General features: G+C 36.5%; 1 long non-coding RNA gene across 1 annotated transcript in view; it reads left to right on the plus strand.

The window, feature by feature from the left end:
• Positions 1–15,810, plus strand: part of LOC123586752 — a 38,238-nt gene that overhangs the window by 8,661 nt on the left and 13,767 nt on the right. The gene's annotated exons all lie outside the window — the stretch shown is intronic.

Below are 15,810 nucleotides of genomic sequence, written 5' to 3' on the forward strand. Positions count from 1 at the left end.
TAAAAATTTACATAGAAATTAGCATATAGGGCAACAATGATTTCAGGAGTAGATTCCTTAGTGCCCCTTACCCATTTAGCCCATCCCCCCCCCCACAACCTCTCCAGTAACTCTTAGTTTGTTCACCATATTTATGAGTCTCTTCTGTTTTGTCCCCCTCCCTGTTTTTATATTATTTTTGTTTCCCTTCCCTTATGTTCATCTGTTTTGTCTCTTAAAGTCCTCATAAGAGTGAAGTCATATGATACTTGTCTTTCTCTGACTGACTAATTTCACTTAGCATAATACCCTCCAGTTCCATCCACGTAGTTGCAAATGGCAAGATTTCATTCTTTTTGATTGTCGAGTAATACTCCATTGTATATATATACCACATTTTCTTAATCCATTCATCCATCGATGGACATTTGGGCTCTTTCCATACTTTGGCTATTGTTGATAGTGCTGCTATAAACATGGGGGTACATGTGTCCCTTTGAAACAGCACACCTGTATCCCGTGGATAAATGCCTAGTAGTGCAATTGCTGGGTCATAGGGTAGTTCTATTTTTAGTTTTTTGAGGAACCTCCATACTGTTTTCCAGAGTGGCTGCACCAGCTTGCATTGCCATCTTTCTTTCTTTTTTAAAATGTTTATTTATTTATTTATTTTGAGAGAGAGCAAGAGAGTGAAATTGCACACAAGTAGGAGAGGGGCAGAAAGAGAGGAAGAGAAAGAGAGCCCCAAGCAGGCTCTGTGCTGTTGGGGCTCCATCTCATGAACCATGAGATCATAACCTGAGCTAAAATCAAGAGTCTGATACTTAACTGACTGAGACACCTAGGTGCCTGAGGGAAAGGTTTCTTGTCTTGTCTTGTCTTCTCTTGTCTTGTCTTCTCTTGTTTTCCCTTCTCTTCTCTCTTCTCTTTGTTTCTTTTCTTTTTTAAACATTAAAAAAATGTGTATTTATTTTTTGAGAGAGAGAGAGAGAGAGCACAAGCAGGGGAGGGGCAGAGAGAGAGGGAGGGAGACACAGAATCCAGAGCAGGCTCCAGGCTCTGAGCTGTCAGCACAGAGCCTGACACGGGGCTCGAACTCATGAACCATGAGATCATGACCTGAGCCAAAGTCAGATGCTTAACCAACTGAGACACCTAGGTGCCTCAAAAGATATTTTTTAAATTAGCTTGTTTTATGAAATGTTCTTCTTTGTGAGAAGGAAGATTCCAGTGGAATATAAAGATAGATAAAATGAGACAGCTTGGACTAATTTGTTGCTGATCAGTCACAGTTACTTGAATTCTGAATGCTCTTTCACTTACTTCAATATATTTTGAAGTGAGGGGCTCCTGGGTGGCTCAGTTGATTAAGACTCTGACTCTTGATTTCTGCTCAGGTCACGATCTTAGGATTATAGGATCAAGCCCCACATGGGGCTCTGTGCTGAGCATGGAACCTGCTTAAGATTCTCCCTCCCTGTCTCTGCCCCTACCCCACTTTCTCTCTCTCAAAAAAAAAAAAAAAAAAAAAAAATAACAAAAATATTTTCAAGTGAGGTATGCAATGTATGTGAAATGAGATCAATATGGTAAGAAATTGTTGATATTTTGCCTTGACATAACCTTGATTTGCTTCATTCATTCATTCAGTTAGTCAGTTCCTTGACTAACTCATCCTGAATCCCTTATCCCATCTTAGAGTGCTGTGCTGAGCATTATAAGAATCATGAAGAAGACAAAGATGAGTAAGGCTCTCCTTGCCCTTAAGAAACTGGTAGAAGAGAGAGAAAATAGAGAATTATTAAACAGTATAGAAGAATAGTCATAGAGATACACATTAAAAGTGGGGCAGGGAATCTATGAAGGCTTCTTGGAAGAAATGTCAGCTTTAGTATAAAAGGATAGTTAAGATTAACCTTGAAGCTACCAAAGAGAAGGCCATTTCAGAGACAGAGGCAGATTTACCTTTTGAGTCATTCTATTTTAGGTTCAGGAGAAAATTGCTGAGCATTGGTTATATGCACAGAAGAGTAATTTATGACTTCCATCAGTATTGGGATCACATATGAATTTATAATACCGTAGACAAATGGAGTCAGAGAGTTACTGTTCAGAGTTTATATGTTCTGAGATGTGTTTTTTATTAGTATTATATATATACATATATATGTATATATGTATATATATGTATATTTTAATGCTTTATGTACAGAATAGAGCTTTCTAGGCAGTTCCAGATACATTTTAATAATAATAATAATAATAATAATAATAATAATAAACACTTAATGAGTGCTTACTATATGCAGGCTCTATTCCCAGTACTTTATAAGCATTAATTAATTTAATCCTCACACCCAGCCTATGATATACATGAAACACTTAGAACACAAAGCAGTAATATAGCTTGTTCAAGGTCATCTATTAATGAGAAAATCCAGAATTTGAACCAAGGCAGAATTTTACTGTTGACTCTCATCAACAGTCTTAAAGCTTCCACGAAGAATAATAGAGCATAAATCGGCAAGTATTAAAACATTGAGTTTTAATATTTCTCTGGGTGATAATATTGCCATTCATCTTTTCTGACAATGATAAATGAATGGATAAAGCTTGATTGGGAAGGAAGTCTTTCACTGGAAAAAAAAAAAACTGAAGAGAAAGCACATTCAAACCAATTTTAAAGTAGCATTTGAGGAGCTGAGAGGAGAGCTGTCTCTTAACACAATGCTCCTCAAACGGCCTGTCACAAGAAACTTCCAAAAGGAATGCGTGGGGGAGGGGGCAGAGGGGACACAGAAAACCTGTGGTCACTCTAACTCCTTTACCAAATAAAAAATGGATTTTGAGAGCTACAGCATATCAGACGCTTGTCAAAATATCAGCCCAGGAGAAAGCTTGCCAAGAAGGAACTTGACAGACTGCATGCTTGGGGGAGCACAGGAAGCAGACGTTGTCACGCACGAGCATGCAGACAATTACAACAGAGACTAAAACAAAGTATTTCACTTGAAGAAATTCTAATAATAATAAAGAAAATTCAGTGTGTGTCAGTACACTACATTATCTCCCAAAGGGAATGATGCTATCAACTATTAGACACATTTACCCATCACAATTAATTTTGAAGGAAAAGATGTTCCAAGTCTGTCTTGTTACAAGTTATGAGGCATAGCATTTAGCCCAAATCCTATTTGTTTGCATCAGTTTCACACTGGTTTCAATTCATTCTGAAAGACTTCACTTTAGTGAGGAAAAAGCATATGGCAGTAAAAATTCACAATCCCTCTTATGTAATTCTGAAATCTAAAATTCTCTGTAGGGGCACCTCTGTAGGGGTGCCTGGTTCAGTCAGTAGAGGCTATGACTCTTGTTCTTGAGGTTTTGAGTTCAGACCCCACATTGGGTGCAGAGATTACTTAAAAACTAATAAATTCAAAAATAAAATAAAATTCTCTGTAAAGTGATATTTTTAAAAATAAGTCTGGCATCACAATGCATTTGGATATAGAGATGCCTGGCTGGCTCAGCCAGTCAAGCTTCTGACTCTTGATTTCCATTCAGGTTATGATCTCAGGGTTTGTGAGTTTGAGCCCCATGCTGGCAGCGCAGTTGGCTTGGGATTCTTTCCCTCTCTCTCTCTGCCCCTCCCCTGCTCTCTCTCTCTCTCTCTCAAAATAATTAAACTAAAAAAAATGCATTTGGATATAGAATCTGACCTGACCTGACATGAGATTATGTATGTTTTTATTTATCACATTCATTGTGAATATTCATATATTTTGTAGCAAAATGAGTTTAATTCTGTGGTCCTTTTCCAAACTCCATTGTGGGTGTTACATAATAAATTGTGTATATACCATATTACTTCTCTAAAATCCAAAAAATTCTGAATTCTCTTGTGCATCTGGCCCCGTGGCTTTTCAATGAAGTATTGTAGACATGTACTGACAAACTGAATGAACTGTGAACTTATTTTTAATTTGGATTATATTCATTTTATTCTCCTAGTTGCTTTGAGAAGAAACATTATTTATCAAGAGTTAAGTCTTTATGGAGCAGTCAATATTTAGTCTTTATGAATCATTCTTATTATATTAACAAAGCAAGATAAAGTGCTAACTTTTTTTAACATTGTTTCACAGAAAAATTGAGTTTTTCTTTTCTGAAGGCAGTTGAGTTAAAACTGAGATAGGTCAGGGCGCCTGGGTGAGTCAGTCAGTTGAGCGTCCGACTTCGGCTCAGGTCATGATCTCGCGCAGTCTGTGAGTTTGAGCCCCGTGTCGGGCTTTGGACTGACAGCTCAGAGCCTGCAGCCTGCTTCGGATTCTGTGTCTCCCTCCCTCTCTCTCTGGCCCTCCCCCGCTCATGCTCTGTCTTTCTCTCTGTCAAAAATAAATAAACATTTAAAAAAAATTTAAACTGAGTTAGTTTCAAATCATTAGTGGTTTAGATATGAAAAGATTAGATACTTGTTAAAACAAATTTCTCAAACACATATATTTGCTACTACACAGCACAGTTTAAGTCTTAAAAAGGAAACCAGTAGAAAGACAAAAAGGACTGTTTCAAAGGGTAAAGTATGGGCAGATATACAATGTCCTGGAGAGTTTCAATAAAACTGGTAAATTACATACGCATTTGGTTACTATTTAACAGATCAAATAGGCTATCATACTTTAAAAGTCAATTTTCTTTAAGGTTTTAAAGTTTTATTGCATGTGCCAGATAATCAGCTATAAAGTGATTGCACACTTAGCAGTTTTAGATTTTTGGCTAAACCTACAAAAGGAGGAACGACTGGTGTGAACTGTGAACTCTGACATGGCACAAAGGACTTGCCTAACACTGTGCTGAGAGATTTGACCAAATTTTAACCTGGATTCCACCTGCACTAGACTATGTTCCTAATGATGATCCCAACTCCCGTGCTGAGTTTTGCTTAAGAAAACACAATGCTGCCAAACCACAATGTGCCCATTCTCTCCACCCACCTTGCCAACCATTTTCAGTAGTTCTCCACTTACCCCCCCATTCTGTAATTTCCCATCTACCCCCTTGTCCCTCTTTTGTTCCTCCCTTTTCATGACCCTACATGCCCTTTTTTGTTCCCTCAGTCACCTTTGCCTTAGAGTAGAGCTCGGTTTATATGGAGTCTCCTCTACTGTAGTAGTCTGAATAGCATCTGTCCTGCTGCCTTGAATAAGTGTCCAGCACAGTTTTGCTTTGACACTGGTTTCTGGTCTGGTGTAGAAGGACTTTGGAAGTCATCACTCTAACCTAACAAGTAAAAGTCTGGATAGAATGAAAAATCAGCATCTCTTCTTACATCTGTCAGAAAACTGAGGTCACAAGACAACCCATTGCCCCCTAAATGGCAGAGGCAGAAAAGTAGATAGTCACACTTATTGAAGCAGAAACCCATGAGCAGAAGCTTTCATGGGAACCAGTGTTGGAATAGGAAATCTGAACTGAAACTGATGAATCCCTGGAGGCTTAGTGTGGACAGGTCTGAGAATTAAAACCTCCAGTCTTAGGAAGACCCCATATTTTTATAAATTTTATTTCCAGGAGCCCGACCAAGTTCTCTCAGTGAAGATTGGAGAAAAGTCCTATTCTGTTTCAGAGGGAGGAGAAAAGTAATCATTTTGAAACATGCATTGTTTTCTTAATAAATCTTGCTGTCAAGAGAAACTATTTTACTGGAGCCTAAAATACTGGTGGGGATGCAAAATAGTACAGCCACTTTGGGAGAGTGTTTGGTGGTTTCTTACAAAACTAAACATACTTTTATCCAGCAACCGTGTTCTCTGTTATTTACGCAGAGAAGTCAAAAATATTTCCACCTGAAAATCTGCACATGGATGTTTATAGCGGCTTTGTTCATAATTGCCCAAACTTGAAAGCAATCTTTATTTATTTCTGCTTCCTTTCTTTATGGAGATTTGAGTTTCCAACCTCCATCCTTTACTTTTTCTCTGAAGAATTTCTTTTACTATTTCTCGCAGGGCGGGTCTACTGGCAACAAGTTCAGTTTTTGTTTTTCTGATATGGTGTAATTATTCACTTTTTTTCCCCCAGCGAACATCCATCTCCAGACATAGTTAACAGAATTTTTTTTTCTTATGATTAAGAACGTTTACGATTTTAGCAACTTTCAAATATGCAATGCAGTATTATTAATTCCACTTGCCACGCTGTGCATGGCATCCCCACGACTTACTTATTATATAACTGGAAGTTTGTACCTTTTGATCACCTTCACCTGTGTTGTCTACCCTTCGCCTCCACTTCAGCAAGCACCAATCTGTTCTTCGTATCTATGAGCTTGTTTTTTTTTAAATCTACACATAAGTATGATCAGATGGTATTTGTCTTTCTCTGTCCAACTTATTTCACTTAGCATAATGCCCTCAAGATCCATTCATGTTGTTGCAAATGGCAAGATTTCTTTTCTTTTTTTAAACATTTATTTATTTTTGAGAGACAAGAGACAGAGCATGAGTGGAGGAGGAGCACAGAGAGAGGGAGACACAGAATGGGAAGCAGATTCCAGGCTCTGAGCTGTCAGCACAGAGCCTGACGTGGGGCTCCAACTCACAAACAGTAAGATCATGACCTGAGCTGAAGTCGGATGCTCAACCTACTGAGCCACCCAGGCACCCCTCTTTTCTTTTTTTCAATGGCTGAATAATACACGATTGTATATATCTTTGCTATATATAAATAATGTTGCAGTGAACATGGGAGTGCAGGTATCTTTTCAAGTTAGTGTTTTTGTTTCTCTTGGTAAGTGGAATTGCTGGATTATATTGTAGTTCTATTTTCAATTTTTTGAGGAACATCCACACTGACTTCCATAATGGCTGCATCAGTTTACATTTCTACCAACAGTGCATGAGGGTTCCCCTTTCTCTGCATCCTCACCAACACTTGTTATTTCTTGTCTTTTTCATGATAGCCATTCCAATTGTTGTGAGGTGATCTATCACTGTGGTCTTGATTTACACTATCATTCACTTTATGGGGTGCCTGGGTGGCTCTGTCGGTTGGGCGTCTGACTTCGGCTCATGTCATAATATCACAGTGAGTGAGTTCAAGCCCCGCATCAGGCTCTGTGCTGACAGCTCGGATCCTGGAGCCTGCTTTGGATTCTGTGTCTCCCTCTCTCTCTGTTCCTTCCCCACTAGCACTCTGTCTCTCCCAAAAATAAACATTAAAAAAATTACATTATCATTCGCTTTTGAAGGTTAATTTTGCTGATAAAATTATAGTTTGATGGTTCTCTTCTTTTCCTACTTTAAATATTTCATTCTATTGACTTCATGCTTGCATGATTTCTGAGGAGAAGTTTGATGTAATTCCTATCTTTATACCTTCATAGATAAGGAGTTTTGTTTTACTGGTTTCTTTCAAGATTTTCTCTTTGCTTTGTCATTCTGTGATTTGAATTTTTATACCCACATGTAGTGTTTCTGCTATTTATCCTGCTTGCTATTCTCTCAGCTTCTTGGATTTGTGGTTTGGTGTTTGTTATTAATATTAGAAAATTTTCAGCTATTATTACTTTATTTATTTATTTATTTATTTTTAAATTTTTTTTAACGTTTATTTGTTTTTGAGACAGAGAGCATGAACGGGGGAGGGGCAGAGAGAGGGAGACACAGAATCGGAAGCAGGCTCCAGGCTCTGAGCCATCAGCCCAGAGCCCGACGCGGGGCTCGAACTCACCGACCGTGAGATCGTGACCTGAGCTGAAGTCGGACGCGCAACCGACTGAGCCACCCAGGCGCCCCTATTATTACTTTAAATATGTCTTCTGACCCATTCTCTTTTTCTTTTCCTTATGATGTTCCCATTACACATATGCTATAACTTTTCTAATTGTCCCACACTATTTGAATATTATATTCTTTTAAAAAAAATTCTTTCTCTTTGTGTTTCAGTTCAAGTTGAACTGAATAGGAAGTTTCTATTAAACAGTGGGAAGTTTCTATTGACATATCTTCAAGTTCACTTATTCTTTCCTTGGCCGTGTCCAGTTTACTGATAAGCCCATCAGTGACATTCTTCATTTCTGTTGCAGGGCTTGTGACTTCTAGAATTTGCTTTTGATTCTTTTTTAGAGTTTCTCTCTCTCTCTCTGCTACATTACCATTCTATTTTTGCATTTTGTTTACTCTTTTCCATTAGAGCCTTAACATATTAATCACAGGAAATTATATTGCTGATTATTCAAAAATCTGTGCCATATTCAAATCTTATTTGGATGCTTGTTTTGTCTCTTCATATATATTTTTTAGACTTTTAACATGTGTTGTAATTTTTTGATGAAAGCCACACTTAATGTGTCAGGTTAATAGAAGCTGAGATAAATAGGCCTCGCACATGGAGTTTTATGTTACTTTGGCTGGTAGCTGGAGTATGTTAAATGTTTGCTATAGCTATAGTTTCTGGTAGTGCCCTTATGATTTTCTTCCTCTGTTGTCTTTGGGTTTCCCTAAGAACTGTTTCTCAGATAGAGTCTGTCTTGTAGCCATATCAATTGAAATTCACTATTATTATACTAGAGCCCTGCTGATGTGATGATAAGTTGGGTAGGAGGAGAAATGTTTTTAATCTTATGATTAAATCTCAATCTTTTAGTGTGCCTAAGTTTCTGGACTGTGACCTTCATAGGTGTTTCTTAGCATTTTTTTTTCTCCCTTTAGGTGAAATTGGAAAATAAGGCTCCCAGATAGATGAAGCTCTGATAAAGTAGTTTCTCTTGAATAGAAAGCCTTTGCTATGCAGAATATTCTGGATTTATTAAAATGGATACTTTCCCCCTGCCCCTGCCTGAAATAATAGGATTTTTTCCTTCAGACTTTCACTATGAGAATCTGTCAAATTCCTGGAAGTAAAACCCACAAAACACTGGGCCCCCACAAATTTGTCGCTCATAAACCTAATCCACACTCTTCCTCCAGCAATTGGTCAAAATTACCAATTAAGTTTTCTTATCAGTTTATGGCTCCAGTGGCTTTTGTTCCAGGTAAGCTGGTGTTGATTGTTATTCTCTATATTTGCCTGTCTCTTCAGATTTCAGGATGATCATTCCCTGTTACCTCATTTCTTCAATTGATTTAAGAAAAGTGATCTGCAGTTTGTTCAGCTTTTTCTCTTGTAAAGACAGAAGTGATAGTTTCTAAACTCTTTTCATGTTGGAACTGAAATTAGAAGTCCTTTATTGCATTTAAAAGTACATCATGCAGAGGCGTCTGGGAGGCTCAGTAGGTTAAACGTCCAACTTCAGTTCGGGTCATGATCTCCCAGTTCGTGGGTTCGAGCCCTGCATCAGGCTCTGCACTGACAGCTCAGAGCCTGGAGTCTGTTTCGGATCCTGTGTCTCCCTCTCTCTCTGCCCCTCCCCCACTCATGCGCTTGCACTCTCTCTCTCTCTCTCTCTCAAAAATAAAAAGACGTTAAAAAAAATTTAAGAATACATTAGTCAAAGGCTTTTTTTCTCCATGGTATAACCATTTTAGTTAAGGTGTATAGTAATGGGAATTATTAAAAGAGCAAATGGGCTGAAGTGATCTTTAGGAATTGTTACTATCTGTTGAGTTAAAGAGTTTACTTAAAAATAAAACTGGAATTCTTTATTTTCATGAAAAGTATTTTTTGGTCTGAACTCTAGCTATATTTTTGAATAAAATAGTGTCAAATTAAGATAAAAATATCAATACAAACAGATGATAAGTGTTATATTCCTTATAAATTACCTAGGAGATATGTATATATTTATAATATAGTTCTGTGGATTTTTTTTTGGAAGTTTATTTATTTATTTTGAGAGAGGGAAGGGCAGAGAAAAGAAGAAAGGGAATCCCAAGTGGGCTCTGTGCTGTTAGTACAGAGCCTGATGCAGGGCTCAATCCTACGAACTGTGAGATCATGACCTGAACCAAAATCAAGAGTTGAATGCTTAACTGAGTCACCCAGGCGCCCCAGTTCTGTGGATTTTTTTTCTTTAATCAAATGACCCAAGGTTTTGAAGTTCATTTGCCTGGCACTGATTTAAGCACTGTGGATGTACCAGCCTTTAAGTACATTATAATCCAATTGGGAAGCTAAAACTAACACAAAACAGTGAGACACCAAGTGCAACAAACTGAACTGAACAAAGAAATGATAATATCTGTGACTGATTAGAGGTAGGAGATGACGGCTCAAACATGGCTCCAATTTGAAGAGGTATGTGGTTCTGTGAGATATATTTTATTTGCACCATTGCCCACTGGCAGCTCAAAATAGATTTGCAAGTAATGTGTAGCTGGCAAACACTTACCCTAGTGAAATACAGCTGCTCCCCTGAGTCCCATGTATGCCCCCACCTCGCAAACCCCGTCCATTCCCAGCCCTCCCCACAGTCTCCTGGAACTTCCCTGTGATCAGGAAACTAACAGATTAACAGCTGGTACAACAGGAAGACTCTAGGACTCTGCTTTGGCACCCAAGATCTTTTGGTTGGTTGATGTTAAAATTTTTGAGTAGAACTTTGTCTCTCTCTCTCTCTCTCTCAACCTCTCTCTCTCTCTCTCTCTCTCTCTATATATATATATATGTATATGTATATATATATATATATATATACACACACACATATCTATATAAATCTATATATTTTTTTTAACTTATCTAGAAGATGACAATATATACACACAAAAAAAGAAATATTGAGTTTATCATTTAGATGCTGAAGAAACGCAATCAGATGGTTGGAAATTTCCAGTGTCATAGCATAGACAAAGTCTTAAACTAAGTGATAGTGACTGCTAACTTCTCCTTAGAAGGGCAGGTCTCAGAATGACCAGGAGTGTGGTGATAAAAAGGATAATGTAAAATCATCTCTCTTGAGTGATGTATACTTGGACCTTGTTTATCATTAAGATGTTGTACAATGCTAAGAGAGAGCATTGGTTTCAACTGAAGGGAAAAATCTATTGGATTTTATTTTTCTTGTATTGTGTAAATCAGGGGTCAGCAAACCACAGTCTATAGACCAAATCTAGCCTGCTGCCTCTTTTTGTAAGTAAAGTTTTCCTGAAACACAGCCATGCCCATTTTTTTTACATATTGTCTGTAACTGTTTTTGAGCTATAAAGGAGGAGTTGTGCAGTTACAACAGAGACCATATGGCCTGCAAAGCAACAAACTATTTACTATCTGGTCTTTTACAGAAAAATTTGGAAACTCCTGGCTTAAATGATGACAACAAACTTTTTAAAGCATCAGACCAAACATGCAACCTGCCCCAGGAAACCTTTAGTAAACAAGTCTTTTCAATTCTTAAGATATTATTTTTGTGAAAGCAATTACCAAAGGTTTAGTTGCCTGTGTTTTGCATTTTTCTCTTATCAAGAAAAGTTGCTATGCATTGCTTTTTTTTAATTTCATTTTTTTTTCTTTTTATACCCTTGCTGCTTGAAAATTCTCCTCCTAGACTAGTTAAATAAAATATTGGAATTCAATGTCATGTCCACAGTTCCTTTTAAATTTCCACTGACACTAACATGCATTTTGTGTTATGACATTTCTCATAAGAGCTAAGTGTTGGAATAGAAGATAAAATATCAGAAGACATCTAATAACCAGTTTTATCTAGCAGAATCCTGAAGTATTCTCCTGAGTTCAGGAGGTGAATGGATATTCTAGATAATGGAGCAACACTTCAGGGATTTTTATTTTTTCCTTCTTCCTTCTAAAATAAGTATTCACTTCATGAGTTTAAATAAGCCTATAAGATTCTCTTGAAAGAAATATTTTATTTTAAAAGCTAGAAGCTTTCACTCAATTATACATTAATTTTATTGTTGTCATTTAATAAATGGCGATTTAAAATTAAGAACATTAATACAACTGTGTCCTAGGAAATAATTGAGTTGTAATACAACAGCCCTTTCAAAAAATTAAATTTCCTATCAAATGAGGATCAGTTGGAGTAACCAAATGCATAAGTGCCCTTGATTAATATTTAAGAATCTTTATGAATACATTTGCATTCATATGTATTTTGAAAACACTATGTGAAATCAGTTCTGATTTGAAATAAAGATTTGAGGGAGAGTATTTATATGCTTCCACTTTCACCTTATATTACAACAAAAGGTAGGTTTTTCAATCAAATGAGAAACTCAAATTATTAGAACCATGTGATAAGATTTAAATCCACTGATTATTTTGCATATCTACTAAATCTAACTTAATTATAATTTCCTTGAATTTTTAATAAACTGTTATAAGCGCACATCAGATATTTGTTCAATTATTTTAGTGCAGGGAATTCTGGGTGCTATAGAAACAAAACGTGGTTTATGCCACCAAGGAGTTTATAATCTTAGGAAAAAGATTAAAAATATATATGAAAACAATCATTTACTAATTCAACAAATCTTTAGCCTGTACTTGCTATGTGATTAGCATTGTCTGTGAGCTAGGCCCGAGGAATGCAGCAGTATACAGAATAATCTTGCTTTCATAAGACGTGATACAAAAAAAGCTGAGTGAAAAAAGCCCTAGAAGTAACAAAACATACTAAGAGAGACTAGAGCAGGAAAAAAATAAAGAATTTTGGCTGTTTAGGATAGGAGTTGAGGTAGAAAAAACTTCATGGTAGATGAGGCCAATGAGTTGCATCTAACAGGATGATAGAATTCAACTCCGAAAGGGCATTCTGGGAACTGAGGGGAGAATGGGTCATGGTGCAGAACTCAGAAATTTGTATGTGGTATGTGTAAAGAATAGCAATTATATTAATCACGTTGGCAACTTTGTTTTCCCGTTTCTAATAAAGTTAAATACCTCTTTCACCATGTAGCAATTCCACTTCTAGGTGTTTACCCAAGAAAAAGGAATGCATATATTCACAAAAAGAGTCACAAGATTATTCATATTAGCTGTGTTAGTAATAGTCTAAATTCTCATCAAAAGGAGAATGGATAAACTATGTTATATCTATAATAATAAAAATAAATGAGCTGCTTATACATGCAGCATAAACGTGTGGAATCTTCATAGATGAATCTCATTAACATGTTGAGCTAAATAAGTCAGACAAAAGAGTATACACTGAATGATTTCATTCAAATGAAGTTCTGGAATAGACAAAATGAATCTATGATGATAGAAATGAGAGTAGTTTTTGCCTCAAGGTATGGGAGTAATTTGTCTGGAAAGGGGGCGTGAGAGAACTTCCAGGTGATGGAATTTTTCTAGCTCTTTATCTGGATGATGGTTATATGAGTGTACACATTCATCGAAATTCATGGAACATTTGTACATTTCACTGCATGTAAATTTTACCTCAGTAAAGTACTGCTAGTATGAGAACAGACTACTTCAACAGTGATGAGAGTACCCAACACATGGCAACCTAGTGATTTTCATATAATAGCAAAAATTTTAATAAAGAGCATGAAAGTAGTTGTTTATTCCAACTGGTCTTGTTTTATACAATCAAAGTAAGAGGCAAGATTAGCTACTGAAAGAAGTGAGGGTTTAAGGAGAGAAAAGTTAGGAAGAACTGAATATGGAAGGGAATTATGACACACTGATAAGATCAGCTAGTGTATTTCTTATGGGGTTTTAATGTCATTGCCGACAGTCATGTAGCCTGATACACTCAGTTGATTAGATCGTGGGGAAATGAGCCCATCTCTGCAAAGACTTGAAAAAAAACAAATTGAGCAGATTAACAAATAAATAAATCATGGACTATTTGACAACAACTTCTTAAGTCCACTCTTAATGTTCTACCTGGATATAAATTAGGTTTCATTGCATCTGGTGCCTCTTCTTAATTAATTATGGTGTGGAGTTGTGTCTTATTTCTACTTATTGTATTTCATTCTGTGTCTCATTTTTCAGCTGGTTTCAAAGAAGAGAGTGGAGCAGAAATGATCCTGCTCCTCCGCTTTTAATTGGAAGTCTCCAGAAATACTTTTTCATATTAGCATTTTCTCAGTGCAGGGTGTAGAAGCATGTTGGAGATATTTGTGATATTAACTCATGTTTAGCGTTGCTTATAAAAGATGTTCCTGATAAGTTCTTTAAAATGCCTAGGAGACACCTGGAATGCAGGCTTTGGAGCTGGCCTGATCTATGTGGCCTTTAGAAAATTCTCTTTGTTTCAACTTCCTTGTATGTAAAATGGATATATCTAATAATTACCTGGAGGGTTGCTTTGAAAATTACAACTGATGTATTTAAGGTGGCTATCAGAGTACCTGGAACAATGGTAGGAACACAGCAAATATCAACTATAATTGTTAATTGGTGAGTTTGTTGAGGTCTTTTTACAACTACAAAGCTTGACTATTATGCCTACACTCTATAGTCCTTCAATTTTATTTGGCTTTGGAGATAACTAAAGAGTTAATTTAGTATTTATTATATTTTTTAACGGTACTAAATACATTGTCCTCTTTTTTGACCAGAGAAAGTTATATAAGCTAAATCAAGAGTCAGCAAGCTTTTTCCCTATAGGGCCGGGTAATAAATATTTTTGGCTTCAAGTATCATATAGGTTCTGTGGCATCTACTGATCTCTGTCATTGTAGTGAGAAAGCAGCCACAGAATGTACACAAGAGGGTGGCTACATTCAGTGAGACTTCATTTACCAAAGTAGAAGACAGGCAAGATTTGGGACACAAGTCACATTTTGATGTTCTGAATTCTGGTAGATTCCATATTACGTGGCATTTGTTACTCTTTTGCCTAATAATGATTACTTCCAATGATTTTATTTTATGGAGGAGGCTGCTTATACTTTTTGATGGTGTTTCAAACATGGAGTTATTTTTAATGGTCCTGGAGATGCTGTATATATTCCACCCCCTCCCAGTTTTGTTGAGGTATAATTGACATAATTGTAAGATATTTAAAGTATACAATGTGGTGATCAATCATGGAATTTTTAACATTTTGAAAATGTTTATAAAAATATCCCTTACAGATAATTCACTTAAGTAACTCAAAGAAATAATATACAGGAAAAAATCAGTCATGACATAATAGAGAACAGCTCCTCCTACCTCCATCTAAAATATAACAGTTTGTAAATCATATCCACAGAAAAAAGTTGTGTATCTGTGTAAAATATTGTTTAAAAGTTTAACATACATGAGGTTTTAGGATTTTTCTCTCGTTAAGGACTATTTTCAAGGAAGTTACTTTTCAAGTAGATTGATTCCTAGTTGTATTTGGGTCAACCTGAGTCATGAGAATGGAATAAGCCTGGTACCAGACTAGGTGAGGGGAGACCAATCACAGAGCCCTCTGAACAGTCTTGCCTGGCATCCTTGTGCTTGAACTTGAGAAATTCAAGCAGGAATTCAACAGGGAATACTTATTGAATGTATTACAGGATAGACAATCACCAAGAGATACATTTATATGGTGAGGGAGAAAATCAACATGCAGATACGTAAATGTCTCTCAGGCCATTGCTAGCCTGTTCCCAACCCCTGATTCTCTTAACAATTTATCCCTCAGATATTTATGCTTGCAATATTGCTTCTGAAGAATTCACCTTGTGTGTTTTCTTTTCATCACAGGAAAATGGAAATGAACCAAGGAGATCTATGTTTGGGTTGGACTGTGTGGATTGTAGGTTGTAGGTTTTTATAAAACCTACCACTGTAGGAGAAGTAGGAAGAGAGGAAGTCCTAAAGTCCTAAAGATTTATTTAGTTGAAGTGTCATTTGTATGTTTTAATATAGAGTTTTACTCTTTGAATAGATGTGTTTTTAAAATTTCTTTTTTTTTTTACATTTTATTCAAAAAAAATT

Source organism: Leopardus geoffroyi, chromosome C3, assembly GCF_018350155.1.
Source record: "Leopardus geoffroyi isolate Oge1 chromosome C3, O.geoffroyi_Oge1_pat1.0, whole genome shotgun sequence".
NCBI lineage: Eukaryota > Metazoa > Chordata > Mammalia > Carnivora > Felidae > Leopardus > Leopardus geoffroyi.